This window comes from Pteropus vampyrus, unplaced genomic scaffold (assembly GCF_000151845.1).
Source record: "Pteropus vampyrus isolate Shadow unplaced genomic scaffold, Pvam_2.0 Scaffold419, whole genome shotgun sequence".
Lineage (NCBI taxonomy): Eukaryota > Metazoa > Chordata > Mammalia > Chiroptera > Pteropodidae > Pteropus > Pteropus vampyrus.
In genome coordinates, this window is record NW_011889200.1 from 2,205,328 (window position 1) to 2,224,955 (window position 19,628).

The window sequence follows — 19,628 nt, forward strand, 5'->3', positions numbered from 1 at the left end:
TGGAACTTTCTGGGGTTCTATGGTAAGAATGAAATTGTTTCTTGCCTCCCCTCTTCTGTAGACTTAGGTTTCATATATCCAAGTTCCGTTGAGTAGGTGTAACACACTTGTCCATCTGCTTTCCAACTTTCAAATTGTTGTTGCCATCTCCTGTCTGCTGTCATCTCCCAGTCAGTGGGGTGTTTTTTTTTTTCCTTTAAGTTATACATTAAAAAAAATTATTTAATATCATTTTAGTGGAGTTAGAAGATGGAATGGAGATATGTGCTTGTGTTCAATGCACTATGTATAAGCTCATTAACTTAAAAATATGAAACTATTAAGACCTAGGAATCAAGTCCACAATATTTGCAAATGACAGAACCAGGTCTAGAGGGAACTCAGAATTCCTAAGTCTTGGTTCAGTGTACTTTTCACTTATGCTGGCGACTTCCTCAGATGCAAAGACTGCTATCTTCTTAATTGTTTTGACATTCTAATAAGTGTTTAGAGCTTTCTATCAGGTAGTCCAAGTATAAGGTTTAATATATTTAGAGGCCTGTATATTACAGTTTGGAATATTGCTTTAAGAGTGATTTCTTTTGCTAATTTTTAAACAATATTTAGGTATTCCGAGGAATACATAATTAAAATACTGTAGTTGAAATTAGCCAATAACTTCAGAATCTTAGTTTGTTGTTACTCTTTAGACTTGGCAACTTCGAAGAGATTATAACTCTTCATTAATGTGTAAACTGTGTCTCTTCAGGATGAAAAGAACAATCTAAATATGAAGCAGATGAACTTCCATTGTGCTGTTTAAGAAGTTCATGGCAATTGCTTCCCTTTCACTCGAACTTGTAAAAAAGCAATGGTATTCGTGGATGTTTCCTAGAGAACTAGAAAAATGTTCAACTGCCTCCTGAGACCATATTGAGTATGACTCTGTTTCTACATTGGACAGATCTTGGGAGAAATCATTTAGACTATGGTATCAAAGCAATAACTGGGTAGAGAAGGGGATGGAAAGAGAGGAGGGACTTATTTCACTATCCCCATAAGAAGGTAGTGAAAGAGAGGGAATGGAAGAAGGGATTGGGAGTTGGAGACTGGCTGCCTTCATACCTAAACAAAAGGTTTCAGGACACTGCTCCCCAAGAATGGGTTCCAGGTTAGTCACCATATCGATCCCCAGTCTTTGGGATTGTTGAGCAGAGTCTGAGACAGCCAGATTTCCTGTCTAGTCACCTCTGATATTCAGTGAGTTGCACACATATTTTACTTTCTATGTGGTCTGATGTAAAACAAAAAAAGTTGGAATAATTATCTTTAAAAGATAAAATGATAATTACAGGACATAAGTTGACCCAGAATCCATTTATAGGTGTGTTGGGAAACAGAGGAACTGTAATCACCATTAAAGGCACACAAGATAGTGTTCTTGACTGCTGTGCAGGCTTAGAGTTGAGGATGCTTGTGATCTTGCATAATAGCCACTTGTTTCATCAAATAGAGTTGGTTTGCCTTTAAAGGACTTTTCATGACTTACTCCATATATTTATTCTAATATTTCCATTGCATCCTCTCTGGTTTCTTTAAGTGTAACATAATTATTCTTAGTTACAGTCTCTTTGTACCTTTTATTAAGCTGAATCAATATTTTGCTAATGTTTGCCCATTTGGAGGTATTTGCAGATCTTTAGACCTCCCCCTAAGCCAAGTTATACATAGTTTGTTCCTTTAATTATCTACCTCTTCTGAGTCTTTAAACAAACAAACAAAAAAGCCTGTTTTTTTCACACTGTTGAAATGTGACATTTTTCCTTAATATGGCATTGTAGTTTATAGGCATTGATCCTATCTTATATTTAGTACTGTCTCCTTTAATCTTCTACTTTAATTAAGTAAGAACTGGATTCAGAAAGATAGATTTTAAGTGACATGTTCCTGTAGGGGCACAAAATGCAGATAGAAGGAACTGGAAGTTAATGCAAGATGTAGATAATTAGTGGTCCAAAATCAGGAGAAAGGACACTGGAGGTTTAGTTACTAAACATGTACCTAGGAAGAGATTCTATAGCCACTGTACTCTTCCACCAAAGTGGTATAATGGGATACAAAACACCAGGAAAAACAATGGTTTAAGAACATATGGATGACAGGATCAGGTGCTACTGTGATATTGAGTAAGATGAAGATAGATACATTACCATTGGATTCTGCATCATGGTGGCCATTAATGACTTTAGCAAGAGTTGTTTCCTTTGATTGGAATGGACAGAAGCTATATCGGAATGAATTGAATAGCAGAACTGTAAGCATGAGGCTCTGGGTCTATCCAGAGCAGAGGAATAGGGTTTGGGCAATTAGTTGGGGATCAAGTACATTTTAAAAAGATGGAAAACCCTTGATTACTTTCTCTGTCTCATGGTCATATTTTCCTACAGCTTACTCTAATAGTTTTCACTATATTCTTAACAACCCTTATGACAGCATGATACTTGTAGAGAATTTAGCCTCAAAGGGAAGGCGTATACTGCTTGTTCCACCCCTCACTATGTTCAAAAGCCAATTAGAGGTGTGAAATTGAAGTCAAAGAGTGTGAAAACCTCTTTTAAGGAGTTTTTCCATAAAAGAGAGTAGAGAAATGGGGCAGTAACTAAGGGAGAAGTGAAGGTTGAGAAGTTTCATTTGCTTATTTATTTAATATAGAAGAGAGTAGAGCATGTTTGAATGCTATTGGAAATGTTCCAGTAAAAAAAAGAAAGAGAGAAATCGAGGAGGTGGAATCCAGAGTACAAAAGGCAGAGCTGGTCTTTGATGGGGGCTTGAAATCTGCAGCCATTGTAATATGATGGAAAGCTGAACATGGCTATGGATTCAGGGATAAATATCCCTTAGATGGCTGCTTAGAAAGATTTTAGTGAGATAATAAATGTGAAACTCCTGGCCTTTTGACTGGCATGTAGAAGGAACTTGATGAATATTGCTCCCCAGGCCCTCTGCTCATCCTGCCATCTTACACTATCTTGAATCCAGTTCACATTCCGGTCTGGCATTGCTGGTCCCCTGTAACTGCCCAACCTTTCATTTCTCTCTTTGCTGATATGAACCTTCACTCTTTGAGGCCCATTCCCTCCACCCCTGGTCAGCACCACACAACTTGCTCAGTTCTCCTCTACAAATCACTATCACACTATGCCTCAATTTTCCTGTAGCCTTTCCTAAGTAACATCACCATCTTCCATACCATTTCACTCTTTTCCCTTCCAATCCAACTATCAATTTTGATGTTTAGATAATAAGTATCTTCTTATAAAGTTCCCACTCAGCCTTCTTAGATTACTATCTACTTGTGCATTTCCTTTTCCTTTCTCTAATTTTCCCTACTCCTTTTATCTTCTAGAAAATTCTCAAGCAATAAATATCAGCAAGTTTGTGCATATTAATATCTGTAAAAGAATGACTCTATGTTCTAGATTTAAGTATTTCCCAGAAGCATATGCAAAGTTAATTGTGAGTTCAGATGGAGTTTCTCCATTATCTCTGATAGATCTCTATGGTGAAGATAAAATGTAGTAATTCTGGTTTTTTTTTTCAGTTTTACTGAGATACAATTGACATATAACATTTTATAAGTTTAAGGTGTAATGTGATGATTTGATACATGTATATATTGTGAAATATTACCACAATAAGGTTAGTTAACACGTGCTTCATCTCAAATTTACCATTTTGTTGTTGTTTTTATGGCAAAAACATTAAGGTTCTACTCTCAGAAACTTTTAAGTATATAACATGGTATTTTTAACTATAGTCAGCATGCTATACCTTAGATCCCTAGAAGTTATTCATCTTATAACTGAAAGTTTGCACTTAACATCTCCCCACTTCTCCCACCCTTTAGCCCCTGGCAACCACCAATCTGCTGTTTCTATGATTTCAGTTTTTTTAATATACCACATATAAATGAGATCATACAGTATTTGTCTTTCTCTGACTTATTTCACTTAGCATAATGCCCTCAAAGTCCATCCAAGTTATCGCAAAAGGCAGAATTTCCTTCTTTTTATCATGGAATAATATTTGTGTGTGTGTGTGTGTGTGTGTGTGTGTGTGTGTGTGTGTGTGTGTGTGTGAATCACATTTCCTTTATTCACTCATCCATCAATGAACACTTACTTAGGTTGGTTCCAGGTCTTGGCTGTTGTGAATAGGGCTGCAATGAGCATTGGAATACAGATATCTCTTGGAGATAGTGATTTCATTTTCTTTAGATATATTCTCGGAAGTGGGATTACTGGATAGTTCTATTTTTACTTTTTTTGTGGAACTTTCATATTATTCTCCATAGTGACTATATGAACTTACATTTACAGCAACAGTGCACGAGGGTTCCTATTTCCCCACATTCTTGCCAAAACTTGTTTTTTCTTATCTTTTTGATAATAGTCATTCTAATAGATCTGAAGTATTGTCTTGTTGAGGTTTTGATTTGCTGTTCTGTGATGGTTAGTGATGATCACCTTTTTGTGTACTCATTGGCCAATTAAAATGTAGTGATTCTGATAAAAGGTCTCATTATTTAGATTTCCATGGGTCTTCATTTTCTCCCTTTATATTGTGTATTATTATCACACTCAAGTGTAATAGCTCCAAAAGCACAATCATGGTCAATTTGGGGGAATAAATGTAGAGAGTTCGAATTTATGTCATAAAAGTATTATTGCCTGTCATATTAATGAGATTTCAGGAATCCTTCAACATATGAGTTCTTGACACCAACTGACTCTTTAGGTGGACTGTGATGTCCAAGCATGTGCTGGACCAACAGGTAAATCTTCTCAATAAATCTTATAACTCTTATTTAGTTTTCAAAAAGAAAATGTTTCTGGCATTTTTCTTTTAATTTAGTAAATGGCCCAGTAAGATATCTCACTGATGCCTTTTTGCAAACATGGTATTTCTTTGTCCTGTGTGTATGTGAGTGTATATGTTGTGGGTAGTAGTTGTTGGTTTTGAAAACTCCAAAGTATATGGGATTATTCTACAGAAAAGAGATGTGAGGACTAGAATGAATAACTTAGATTATTGTTTTTATCTTGCTACTAAGTAGCCGTGTAATTTTGGCTGATTAGCTTAAACTTTCTGTGGTTTTATATCTTAGAATCTTAGTGAGGGGATTTGCCTTTGATGCGTGGTTATCTATACCCCAAGATGTTTCAGGGACCCATGTTGTGGGCTGCTGGGAGTGGAGGAAGGAATTGAGCTAACCAAAGTTTTAGAATTAAGAAGCCTTAAGGTGTCTTTCTCATAGATATTAGTTTATGTTATTTTTGTGTTTGCCTCATTACCAAAAGAAAGATAATAGTGCCTCATGATCTTTCATGGAGGCCATGGTTCATGATAGAAGCCATATAAACTGTATGAGATGCTGGATTCAGAAATGAAGGACTCATATACAGAAAAGAAAACTACATTACTATATTAAAGCATCATAGCGATGCTTCATAATGTTTGTTCAGTGGAACACAGTAGATAGTTAACATTGTATTAAAAAGAATAAAGAGAGAATGAAATGCTCAGTAAATGTAGTAGAGTATGAGCTAGAAGGAATCAGGCTGAATTTAATTTTCTCATGGAATAAAAGGCATAAATTGTTTTTAGTATAATCTCTTTATATATAAAGATGCATTAGATGCAAATGGAGTTATATTACATTTCTTTTGACCAGCAAATTCTTTTTTATATTGTATTTGTGAGAATAAATAAGATAATATAAAAGCACTTCAGATTCTTTTGTTTTAATTAACATAAGAGCCATGAGACATAAATAAATATTAGGTAAAAAGGGAATTCAACAGTCAAATGAAGCTGTTTAAACCACATTAAATATTTTCCCCTTATCATACCTTATAGAGACATTACTTTGATGTGGACTGAGAATCTGTTCTTGGTAGATTTTGGTTTAATGTTTGCCATATTTGCTTTAACATAATTTTCTTTCTGAAGAGATTTAGGTGTGTAACACAACATGCTAGGGAGCAGTTATTAATAAGAATCTTACTATAAAATAATGGTAGTATTAGAATTATTAAGTTGAAAATTCAGATAAAAGACAACTGGCAAAATATTTCTAGGACTTTAGCAAAGACAAAATCATAAATATACTTCATAAATGAAAAAAATAACTGAAACACTCAAGTAAAATATAAAGGTATCATAAACAGAACTTGAACAACTTTATTTAAAGACAGCAAATTTGACTAAGTACAATAATAAGAATATGTAAAATATTAATACAAAAATATTCATAATGCTTCAGGGGTGTGTATTTACACGTAGGCTCTCTCACATATTTAAATTGAATTCTCCCCTAGTTCTCTAGATTTCTGGGCTCTTCCTTTTAATATGTAATGAAAAGCTCTCAAGTCCCTATTCTTACATAATTGCAGAAAGCCCAGCACTCTTCTCAATATTCCCTTGCATATCCTGGTCATTGTTAGTCCCTTTAATTCTGAGTTCCAGCTTCTAGCTCAATTATTTATTTACTTTAGCCATCTTAGCATTGCTATTACTGATAACATTTTTCTCTACACTGATTCACTCTATATGTATAACCTACTTTGCACTAACACAGTGCTTTTGCATGTAATAGACTAAAGGGGGCCTAATGGAAAGGGATCATTATACTGAGTAGGTAGCAGTTTGTACATATTAACTATCAGATATCAGTTTTTGCCATAGTTTTGTATCATTACTGGCCAGCTGTCATGATTCTGGGGCTTATTCTCCCATCAACTCTTTGCCACAGATGCCTAGTTCCTACTCTTGTCTCTTTGGCTGCTTGGTGGAAAATTCGAAATGTTGTTCCTTTTTTGGGAAGAATAATTTAGCTCTTATTTGTTGTAACCTCTACCCTCAGCTCAGAGCCTTTCTTTCATAACTGAAAGGCTCATTAATATGTTTCTCCAAATAAATCAGCTATCTATTCTTCTTCCTACATTGACTATAACAGAAACAGTTGCAGTTATTTAAACAATACCCTTTTCTTTCACAAAATACCTTTTTCCAAATATGAAGGAAAATCGTGGCTATTAATGGATTCCTGAAAAGGTGAAAAGAGAGATTATAAGAAATAGTGACAACAATTTATGAATGAGTTTGCCCTGTAACTAACTTATGAACATCTTTACACATTGTTATTTTTATTATTTTTTGAAGTAACATAATCTAATAAGTTTCATGATGGAATTAATGTGGTTCTTTTGTGTTTCAAGAAATAGAATTAATTTGTTTATAGCTCCTATACCCCCCCAAAAAAGAAGAAAATGGGGGGTGTATATTGCAGGATTGCTGAACTAATACAAAAATGGAATAATTGTCAATATTAATCTTATGGGCTTTTAAAGATTAACATGAAATTTAAGGGCATGTAATAAATATGCTAAAGCCAATGATGAAGTCTGGTCAGCTGACTGCTTAACAAAAGTAAAGTAGCCTAGCTACTTTAGAGGGCAGAGGAAATGGTTTCCACTTCAAATCTGTTAAAAAAAAAAAGTTGTCCTGACAACATCATTGAGAAATAGAGTTATAATTTTTCAAATAAAATCATATTAAAGGATTTACTTATCTTAAGTGCTATTAACTTTTTCCTCTGGTAATAAACAACAAGGGAGAATTAGAAAATTATGAGACTCCTCTCTTTTCTTCCTCGATTCTATTTAAAGAAAATAAGACTAAAGATTTTTTGAAACTGGTAATAGTCCTAAGCAGGAACAAAACAAACTATCTTAAAAGAGTTTGTGTTTATTATTCCCCTGCATACACAGCAGAAAACATTGTGAGTTCATTTTCAAATGTCACCACAGAGAAAATGGTTGAAAAAGAAAAAGCCTGATTTGATATCAGTAGGCATGAAAACACATTTTAATCCAAAAAAGATAGCATCACTGCTGCTAAAGAAAAACAAAGAAAGAGTGTGAAAAACAACGTAGCAAACTCCACTCTCAAATCAGAAGTTGGAAAGAAGTTAACAAAAAGACAAAAACTAATGAGAATCCCTTGCCAAATTTATAACTGCTTCATCTTTGTCAACATCAATAAGCTATCTTTTTTTTTTTACTGAACACTGCCCAACACACCTCCCAGAAGCTAATATGTGTTATAGGGAAATTGGACAGAGTGGTAAAAGCTTGCAGCTAATGGTAACAATTCCTTTTTCTTTTGTTTGTAGCATTATATCCCCTCTGCTCAACCAGTGAATATTTCAGAAACCACCACTTGCCCCCAACAACAAAACCAATGATGTCTAATTTTCACAATTCTTTGTCATTAATGCTCACTCTGTGCTTATTTCTGAACTTCTAATGGGTGGGGGAACCTCTAAGTCATAATTTTATGCTCACAACATCATTTTTGCTTTATTTAATCATGCCCTGTTCCACGTACAGAATTTTGTGGTATTATTTCTGTTCACATCATGGTCATACACTGTCTTCTCTTGTGCCATTTTAACCATTGTAAAGTTTAAGTTTTTATCTGTCTACACATGATAGTGACCATAGATAAATCCAGAGGGTAGATTTTTGAAAATGAAAGTGTCACATACATATCATCCAAAGATAAACATGGAAGATGAAACTGCTAGTTTTAGTTTCAGATTTAAGCAGAATTTGACTCTAAGTCTCCTTATGTTGCCCATTGCCAAGATACTTCAAGGCAAAATTGTATGATGGGTAGAGAGCTTTTTGCTTCGGTAAAGTCTAAATGAGAATTTGAATTTGATGCCAAGGGCTCTTCTCATCAATGACCTGTTAGATGCAGGACATTCACTAAAGCAAGGCAAATAATTTCCTTTTGGTTGTAAAATATTCTTTCTGATCTTTGAATCTTATTTTAAAGAAGTATAACTGCCAAATACATGAAGATGTTCATTGTACAGTGTTTCAGTTAATCATGAGCTAAAATAGCTCTTTGAATATGTTCTTTATCCTAAGCATGAAGTCACTGTACTTGAAAATATTTCAGATAATGAAGATAATTGAAATGGGAAAAATCAATTTTAGGCACTGAAAGTTATAACTAGTAAATTAACTCAAATAATGTCACCCTTTTGAAGTAAACAAGTACTTACAAAAACCACCTGCCCCAATAAGATGAAAACATAATGATATTACCAAGAAGCTTTCTTATTCAACGTCTGTTCTACATTTTTTATTCTTCTTACCATTTAATTAAGTATTTGGAGAAATAAAATCTAGAATAAAAAAGAAATTTTTATCTCTCTAAGGGTCTGAATTTAATATTATCTTCCAAACTTATCTGATATTCTTTGGAAACCAAATTTAACAAAAGTCAATAGAATAAAACTATTTGGGAGACCATTCCTAGGACTGTTGGTACATTCTTCAACAAATATTTATTGAATCACTCTTTTTCATGGAACACTTGTTCTATGTACTAGAGATTTAGCAGTGAACAAACAAATAAGTTCCCACTATTATAAAAGTTATAGTCTAGCAGAAGAGACAGGCAATAAAGAAAATAAGAATTAATTGTATAATATGATTTCAGCTGATGATAATTGATATATAGCAAACTAAAGCAAATTAAGGCACTGGAGCATGGAGCTGCAATTTTAGATAGGGTGGTCAGGGAAGACATCCCATAAGAGGATATTTGAACAGAATAAAGAACGTGAGAGAAGATTCAAAAGTTTCAGAAACCTGAAACAGGGTTCTCCATTTTTCACCCAGTATTTACTGAACATTTATCATGTATCAGGCCAAACCTTCAAAGGGCTTGCAGTCAAGTGGAACAGACAGACACAAAACCTGAGGTATTCTGAATCTAAATACATATTTATATTTTTTAAAAAGTTCCTTATGAGAGAGATTGAGAGAGATGGAGGACTAGGTAAAAGCAGGGTTTGTCTCCTCCCAGGTCCTCATTGAAATTACAACCAAATTATAAAATAATCAATGTGGAGAATCACCTGAAGTCCAGCTGAAGGTAACACTTACCTCTGATAACATAAAGGAGCCACATTGAAGCCGGTAGGAAGAGCAAAGTTGCGAATGGGGCTTGACCTGCACCCACAGGTGGTGTAGGATCACCGGGAGGGGGAGTGAGGCTGCAGAGGCTCTCCTGAAGGAGAAGAGGGGGTGATAGCCTCATCTGGGGGCTCCTCAGCCCAGGGTCCCAGCACAGGGAAGAAGAGATTCCAATAACTCTGACTGTAAAAACCAGAGGGGATTTTGGCCATCTGGGTGAGACAGAAGGAGACTGAAACCCTAGACACACCTTGGAGCGACCCACACACAGGCTTTCTGACCTGCAGACACTCACCCAGGACACCCACAGTGGGTCAGAGGCTCCAATGGGATTCATACCTAGAAAGTCTGCATTTCCCGGCGCCAGAACGAGGGCTGGAAGGGCAGCCAGCATTGTGCCTTAGTCCAGGCCCCCTACTAGGTAATCTATAGACCAGGACAGTTTGACTGTGCAGACCCCTCCCACAAGGCCATTAGGAAGCTGCTAGCCTGAGGAAGTCAGCCCTCCCTGCCTAACCTATAGTCTGCCCGGGTCAGTTGTTGCTGGGTGGCTGCCACACCTTGCGCAGATTCAGGGCCAAGCATTTGCAGCTGGCGGTCAGTTCTGTGAGCGTGCATTTCCGAGATGGGGTCAGGCAGATCACTGCTGCCAACACAAACTTGAGCAGATCTCGGGGATCTGTGGGCAGATCCCAGGCAGCAGCTGGTCTTCCTATGATCTGGAACTTCTGTGGGAACGTGTGAAAGGCAACCAAAGTTGCAGCAAGACTGAGGCTGTATTGGTCTGACTGCCATTGTCTCCCTGAGACCCCACAACATCCAACCCACAAATTATCCCAGGTGGCCCATTGACAGTGAACTGCCACAGCCCTGCCACCCTCCCCCACCCCCGTCTCCCAATCCACACAGGTAACAGACTTTGGCTAGCACAGGGCAGGCACTGCATGGAAATCAGTTGCAAGCAGACTTCTGCTGCCTGCAAGATTTGAAATACTGTGTCTGGGAAGGGCAGGGGTCTATGGAACCTCCTCAAATGGCAAGAGGTCTCACTATGATCTGTGACTACAGTGGGAATGCCCAGGCACAGAAGTTTCAGCAAAACTAAGGCTGTATTGGCCTGATGGCCCTTGTCTCCCTGCGATCCCACTTCACCCAAGCCACAAAGTGCCTGCAGCCCATTGACAGGCAGCCTCCCCTGCCCTGCTTGGCTCTGGGGTTGTGCAGTCTGTGTAGGCAACAGACCTTGGCTAGCACAGTGAGCACATTTCAGGGAGAACAGTTGTGCACAGGCCACTGCTTCCTATACAAACTGCAATATCTCTTGAGGGGATTGCAGGGGTTTATGGGACTGTCCCAGGCAGCAGCTTGTCTCCATGTGATCTGTGACTACTGAGGAAAAGTGCAGACACAGAAATTGCAGAAAACTAAGGCTATTTGCTTGACAGCTCTTGACTCCCCAAGTCCCTGCCCCATCCAATACACAAAGTGCCCGCCGCACGTTGATAGGCTGTCTCTGCCCCGGGGTGGTGCATTCAGGCCTAAGGTGGGCAGCAGCTGACCTTGCTACGATTGGAAACTTGTATAGGAAGCTGCAGACAAAGTGCCGGCATATATACTGACATACTGACACTGCAGTGGCAGGGGAAAATTTATTCAATAAACCCAAGAGACTCCCAGGGTCCCTGCACCACCCAACACGCATATGACCCAGAAGCTCTTCCAGTGTCAGAGACTTACAGGCAACTGGCAGGCAGTGTCAGGCCTTGAGGAGCACTTGTCCCTCTGCTAAAATGCCCTAGGTCAGGGACAGGGAATAATCTGACCGCTGCCTACAGCTTTGTCTCTTCCACTTACCTATAGATCCAGCATAGGCAACAACCATCTATGGACCATTTTGTAGTTCCCACCAGGTAGCCCTGAGCAATCAAAGGCAGCAGGTGACCTTGGCCTACTGGGGAGACCCTCCCAAGAGGCTAAAGAGCCAATGCACTCAGAGGCTGGCACTAGACCACAACATAACATTTCTTGACTAGTCTCATAAGTGGTACACAGAAAGGGTGGTTGCGACAAGTAAACATGCTTGCTAGGGCAAATCCCACTCAGTGGAGTCAGCCCCCACACAACTCTTACCCTGTGGGTGCAGCCAATTCCAATAATTACTCATCATATGAGTTAATCCCATCCACTGATGTACTAACAACAAATAAAGGCTTGTGACAACAGAAGATCACATAAAACCCACCCAAAGATCATATACAGAACCTCCAGCATAGGGGAAGAGTGCACCACTGGGCCACACAGGACACCTTCCACATAAGACCATCTGCCCAAGGCTGAGAGACAAAACAAATATTCCTGACTCATAGAAATGAAGATAGAGAGGCAAATAAAATGAGAAAACAAAGAAACATGCCACAAATGAAACAACAAGAGAAAACTCCAGAAAATAAGCTAAGCGAAATGGAAGCAAGCAACCTACCAGAGACAGAGTTCAAAATAATGGTTATAAGGATGCTCAGCAAATTTATGAGGAGAATGAATGAGCACAATGAGAACGTCAACAGAGAGATAGTAAGCATAAAAAAAGGACATAGAAACCATAAAAATGAACCAGACAGAAATGAAGAATATAGTTTAAAATGAAGAATACAATATAAGGATTCAACAGTACATTGGACAAAGCAGAAGATTGAATCAGCGAACTTGAAAACAAGGTAGAAGAATACACACGATCAGAACAACAAAAAGAAGAAAATAATTTTAAAAAAATGAGGATAGTTTAAGAGACCTCTGGGACAACATGAAGCATAACAATATCCAGATCATAAGAGCACCTGAAGGAGAAGAGAGAGAGAGCAAGGGATTGAGAATCTATTTGAAAGAATAATGACAGAAAACTTTGCTAATCTGGCACAGGAATTAGATATACAAGTTCAAGAAGTACAAAGAGTCCCAAACAAGAGGAATTAAAACAGACCAACACCAAGACACATCATAATTAAAACGCCAAATGTCAAAGACAAAGAGAGAATCTTAAAAGCAGCAAGAGAAAGCATAGTGCTTACTTACAAGGGTACCCCCAGAAGAATGTCTGCTGATTTTTCAATAGAAACTTCGCAGGCCAGAAGGGACTAGCAAAAAATATTCAAAGTTATGGAAAACAAGAATCTATAACTACAAATACTCTATCCAGCAAGGCTTTCAATTAAAATGGAAAGTGAGATAAAGAGCTTTCCAGACAGGAACAAGCTTAAGGAATTCCTCACCAAAAGGCAGTATTACAAGAAATGTTAAAGGGACTTCTGTAAAAAGAGAAGGGGTAAAAAAAAGTAGAAATAACAAATATGAATAATAAAATGGCAGTATCTATGTACCTATCAGTAATCATTTTAAAGGTAGATGGATTAAATGCTCCAATCAAAAGACATAGCGAACCCTAACAAATAAGAAAACAAGACCCATACATATGCTGTCTACAAAAAACCCACTTCAGATCAAATGACACCACAGACTGAAGTAAAAGGATGGAAAAAATATTTCATGCAAAAGGAAATGAAAAAAAAAAAAGCTGAGGTAGCTAGTGATACTTATATCAGATAAAATAGAATCTAAAACAAAGGCTATAATAAGAGACAAAAAAGGGCATTACAGAATGATAAAGTGATCGATAAATCAAGAGGGCATAACCTTAGTAAACACACCCAACATAGGAGCACATACATACATAAAGCAATTATTGACTGACATAAAAGGAGAGATCCACAGTAATACACTCACAGTAGGAGACTTTAACATCCCATTGACACCAGTGGACAGATCTTCAGGGAAACAAGGAGCCTAAAAGACACACTAGACCAGATGGATTCGTTAGATATTTTCAGAGCATTTTAACCCAAAGCACCAAAATACACATTCTTCTCAAGTGCACATGGAACATTTTCCAGGATAGACCACACATTAGGATACAAAACAAGTCTCAATAAATTTAAGAAGACTGAAATCATATCAACTATCTTCTCTGATCACAATGGTATGAAAGTAGAAATCAACTACAAGAAAAAAACTGGAAAATACACAAATACATGGAGATTCAATAACATGCTACTGAACAATGAATGAGTTATCAATGAGATCAATGAAGAAATCAGAAGATACCTAGAGACAAATGAAAATGAAAACAGTGACTGAAAATCTATGGGACACAGTGAAAGCAGTCCTAAGAGGGAAATTCATAGCAATACAGGCCTACCTCAAGAAACAAGAAAAAGCTCAAATAAATGATCTAAACTTGCACTTAAAAGAACTAGAAAAAGAGTAGCAAACAAAGCCCAAAGTGAATAGAAAGAAGGAAATAATAAAGATCAGAGCAGAAATAAATGAAATAAAGTCTAGAAAAACAATACAAAAGATTAATGAAACCAAGAGCTCATTCTTTGAAAGGATATAGAAAATTGACAGACCCTTAGCCAGACTCATCAAGGATAAAAGAGAGAGGACACAAATAAATAAAATTAGAAATTACAGAGGAGAAATAACTATGGACTCCACAGAAATACAAAAGATCACAAGGAAATATCATGAGCAGTTTACTTGCCAACAAATTGGACAATCTAGAAGAAATGGATACATTCCTAGAAACATGCAATCTACCAAGACTGAGTCAAGAAGAAACAGAAAATCTGAACTGACCAATTATCACCAATGAAATCAAACCAGTAATCAACCCCCCCTCCCCTGCCAAAAAAAAAATGTCCTGAACTAGATGGCTTTATGGGCAAATTTTACCAAATATTCAAAGAAGAATTATCACCTATTCTTCTCAAACTATTCCAAAATTTGCAATAGGAGGGAAGGCTTCCTAACTCCTTTTATGAGACCATCATTACCTTCATTCCAGAACCAGGCAAAGACTTTACAAAAATAGAAAACTATAGGCCAATATCTCTTATGAACATTGATGCAAAAATCCTCCACAAAATATTAGCAAACCAAATTCAGCAATACACTAAATATTTCATATACCATGATCAAGTTAGATTTATTCCTGGGATGCAAGATTGGTTCAATATCTGCAAATCAATTAATGTGATACACCACATTAACAAATTGAAAGATAAAAACCAGATGATCATATCAATATATGCAGAAAAAACGTTCGACAAAATCCATCATCCATTTATGATAAAAACTCTCAGCAAAGGGGGAATAGAAGTAACATACCTCAACATAATAAAGGACATATATGACAAACCTATAGCTAACATCCTACTCAGTGGAGAAAGGCTAAAAGCATTTTCTTTAAGATCAGTAACAAGACAAGGATGCCCACTTTCACCGCTCCTCTTCAACATTGCATTAGAAGTGTTAGCCTCAGCAATATGACAAGATAAATAAAAGATATCCAAGTTGGAAAGGAAGAAGTAAAACTCTCGCTATTTGCTAATGACATGATACTATATATAGAGAACCCTAAAGATTCTACCAAAAAACTGTTAGAACTGATCAATGAATTCAGTAAAGTAGCAGGATACAAAATAAATATTCAGAAGTCAGTGGCATTTTTATACACCAATGATGAACTTTCGAAAATGGAAATTAAGAGACAATCCCATTTACAATTGCATCGAAAACTATAAAATACCTGGGAATCAAATTAACCAAGGGGGTAAAAGACCTCTTATCAGAAAATTGTAAGTCCTTGAAAAAAGAAATTGAAGAAGATACAAATAAATGGAAGTATATACCCTGCTCATGGGTAGGAAGAATCAACATTGTCAAAATGGCCATACTATTCAAAGCAATGTATAGATTCAATGCAATCCTTATCAAAATACCAATGTCATTTTTCAGATTCATATAACAAATAATCTTAAAATTTATATGGAAGCATAAAAAACCCCGAATAGTCACAGAAATCTTGAGAAAGAACAAAGTTGGAGTTATCATACTACCTGATATCAAACTATACTACAAGGCTACAGTAATCAAAACAGCATGGTACTGGCATAAAACAGATACATTGATCAATGGAACAGAATAGAGAGCCTAGAAATAAATCCACGCCTATACGCTCACTTAATTTATAACAAAGGAGATAAGAATATACAATGGGGTAAAGCCAGTCTCTTCAATAGCATTGGCAAAATCAGACAGATACATGCAAAAAAAAAAAAAGAAAGAAAGAAACTGAACTACCTTCTTACACCATATACAAGAATAAACTCAAACGGATTAAATACTTAAATGTAAGACCCGAAACCATAAAACTTCCAGCAGAAAACATAGGCAGTGAACTCTCTGATATCACTAACAGTAATTTCTTTTTGAATATATCTCCCTGGGCAAGGGAAACAAAAGAAAAAATAAACAAATAGCACTACATCAAACTAAAAAGTTTTGTACAGCAAAAGAAACCATCAACAAAACAAAACAAAAAAAACAACCGATTGATTGTGAGAATATATTCGCTAATGATACATCTGATAAAGGGTAATATCCAAAATATATAAAGAACTCATTCAACTCAAGAACAACAACAAAAACAGTCCAATTAAAAAATGTGCAGAAGACCTGAACAGATACTTCTCCAGAGGAAATACAGATGACTAATAAACATATGAAAAGGTGCTCAAGGTCACTAATTATCAGAGAAATGTAAATTAAAACTATAATGCAATATCGCCTGACACCTGACAGAATGAGTATCATCAATAAATCAAAGAACAAATGTTGATGAGGATGCGGAGAAAAGGGAACCCTCATACATTGTTGGTGGGATTGCAAATCTGGAGGTTTCTCAAAAAATTAAAAATGGATACACCTTTTGATCCAGCAATTGCACTTCTGGGTATTTATCCTCAGTATGGATTTCCCTGGCCCACAGAGTCCCTTAGATAGCCCTGGAGCCACAGCATCCTAGAATTAATATCCACAGTTGTGCTGAGGAAATAAGCACTAAAGGACTGAAATGACAGCTGCTTTGGAGCCCCTGACCTTGCATTACAATTAAGTGCAAATCAGCATTTTGACTTGAGTACATCTCAAGAGATTTGTGGAATGTTCGCATAGGTTATCCGGAAATAATTCAAGTCTGCCTCCCCAAGTTAAATCTAACAATCAGTTTAAAACTGAAAAGAAACAGAACATCAACTTATTTTGCAGTGTGGCTTTGTCTTAGAAACCTGCTGACACTATTCCCATAACCATGATAAATAATGTGGGGAAAAAATGGATTTGCCAAGGCAGGGATGAAACATCTTTAAATGAATGCCTAGTCACCTTAATTTAGCATGAAGTCCTCATTAACCATATCTAATCTATGTTATATAAGAAGTATAATTCCTTTTATCTCTCTGTCTGCCTCCTGAGTCACTGCTCTAGTTCACCAGTAGTGTAGGATTTCCCCAAATACTAGCTTATGCTGGAGCATCTCTGCTCTCTGATAATCATTTGGTGAACAGGGAGATTCTCAGGAGTAGCAATAAGAGCTAATACCTATTGAGAGCGTAGATGCCAGATACTAGCTAAATAAAAATAATAGTAGCTAACATGTATTGAGTGCTTACTACATACCAGGTACTGTGCTCTTTTACCTGCATCACTCCGTTGCATTCTCATGACCTTGTGCAGTGAGTACTAATACTATTAATCCTCATTTAACAGATTCTAAGATCAATCTTCCTTCATTAGGTAAAGACATCAGACTTTCTGTCACAGGGAAAATAACAACAACAAAACAAAACAACAACAACAAAACAAAACAACAAAAACAGCAGCATCAGTAGCGCTGGGCTAAATGCTTGATTGCATTATTCCCTTTAAACCTCCCATTAATACTATGAGCTGAGAAATATTATTATTTCCACTTTATATAGAAGGAAACTGAGGTTTAATAAAATTAAGAAACTGCCCAGAGTCCCACAATAAATGGGGAAGGCAGAACTTAAACACTTAGGTTTCTCTGTTTCCAAAATCTGAGCCCTTTTCCCTAGTCTCCAGGGTCTTCTGTGACTACTTGTCGTCTGCTACATTCAGGAGGAAACCGAAATATTCTTCATATGATTCTCGTAAATGAGCCAAAGATATTTTAAATTCAAAGTCTGTATTAATCATAACTAGAAATTACCTTCTTTAACAATTAACAGTTGAGGTCTGCGATTACTTTTCAGGGAGTCCGTCAACATCGAAATAAGGTCAGAGGGAAATTGTTACTAGTTCTTTCTAGCTCAATTGTCAAAAAATTAGAACTTTTACATTATTGTGTAGCTCTTTTTGGGGGAATTCCCAAGAGTATTTTTGGAAAGCAATAATACATTCCTCTGTTATTATTTAACTATTTATTATGTTTCAAGAAGAGAGCATCTATTACCTACTGATTTTGAGGGTTGGATATTTTATAACAGATGGTCTTTTGTTCACGTCTCGATTCTCCTGACTTTCTAATTGCTAATATATGTGTTACTACTAATTATACCTTAGCAGTAACCTCACTCCAGTAAGAAGGCACTTATGGCTGTTTTTATAGAGCTAGTGTTTCAACTTTTATAGCTTTCCTCATCAACTAGGTTCCAGATGTGATATAAGACTTTACACAATGGTCGAAGGTATAGTTCTCTTCATATTGCTTTGAACAAAGGAAAAATAGAGGGACACTAAGGTAATAAATTAAAAGAGAAGAAAAATTAATTGTGCAAGAAAGAGAAAGATGCTACTGAAGAATAAAATCATATACTGTCATGCTACAGAATTCCATCTTTGAAACTCTCATTGCATGCCTGCCTGGTGACCAGCTAGCCAGAGTACTATAAATAAAATACTTAGCTTAGTGCCTGGGCACATTGTAAGTAAGCCCTCAAGAAATGGTTACAATTGAGATTATCGTGAGTGGCTATTTTTCATATGGCCATACCAACACCTGGCATTTCTTAGCTGTCTCAGTCTGAGAAACTCTAATCTCCTTTTAGGTTACTCCCTCAGTTTACACTCAATGGTCACAGAGGAAATGTAGGAGACCAATATCTTGATGATATTTTTGGGCATAGGAAAAACAGGGGACTTCAGTAACTTGCTGGGAATAAGAAGTGAGTTAGTGCAGAAACTCAAAATAGTGCTCAATATTCTTGAATACTAGTCCTGCTTTTTTGGTATTTTTCCATAGATGGAGGCTTAAAACATCTGAACAGACTAAGGATTTTCACATGCATGCATTATTTTAATTAAATCTCTCCATAATACTATTAGATATTATTGTTGTTACCTCTGGTTTTTAAATGACAAACAGGTTCTGAGAGGTTGCGTAACTTATTCAAGGTCACGCAGCCACGAAATGTCAGAGCAGGCATTCTAATCTAAGTTTCTCTGACTCCAGCGCCCCAGATTTTAAACACAGTACTGCTTCTACCATGTGATGCACATGACTATAGAATAAACATTGGTTAGTTTAGGAGCATAAAACTGTCTAGAGAGGAACATAGATATTGAAACCACTAATTAAAATATATCAGCAATATTGTTCAAAGTAAGGCATATGCAAATTTCAATGTGAGCACAGGAGAAAGCAACACAAGGAAGGTTTCACAGTGGAAATTATATATA

The 19,628-nt window shown here is 36.6% G+C and overlaps 1 protein-coding gene across 1 annotated transcript in view; it reads right to left on the reverse strand.

The window, feature by feature from the left end:
- Positions 1–19,628, reverse strand: part of IL1RAPL2 (interleukin 1 receptor accessory protein like 2) — a 1,186,660-nt gene that overhangs the window by 745,547 nt on the left and 421,485 nt on the right. The window lies entirely within an intron of this gene.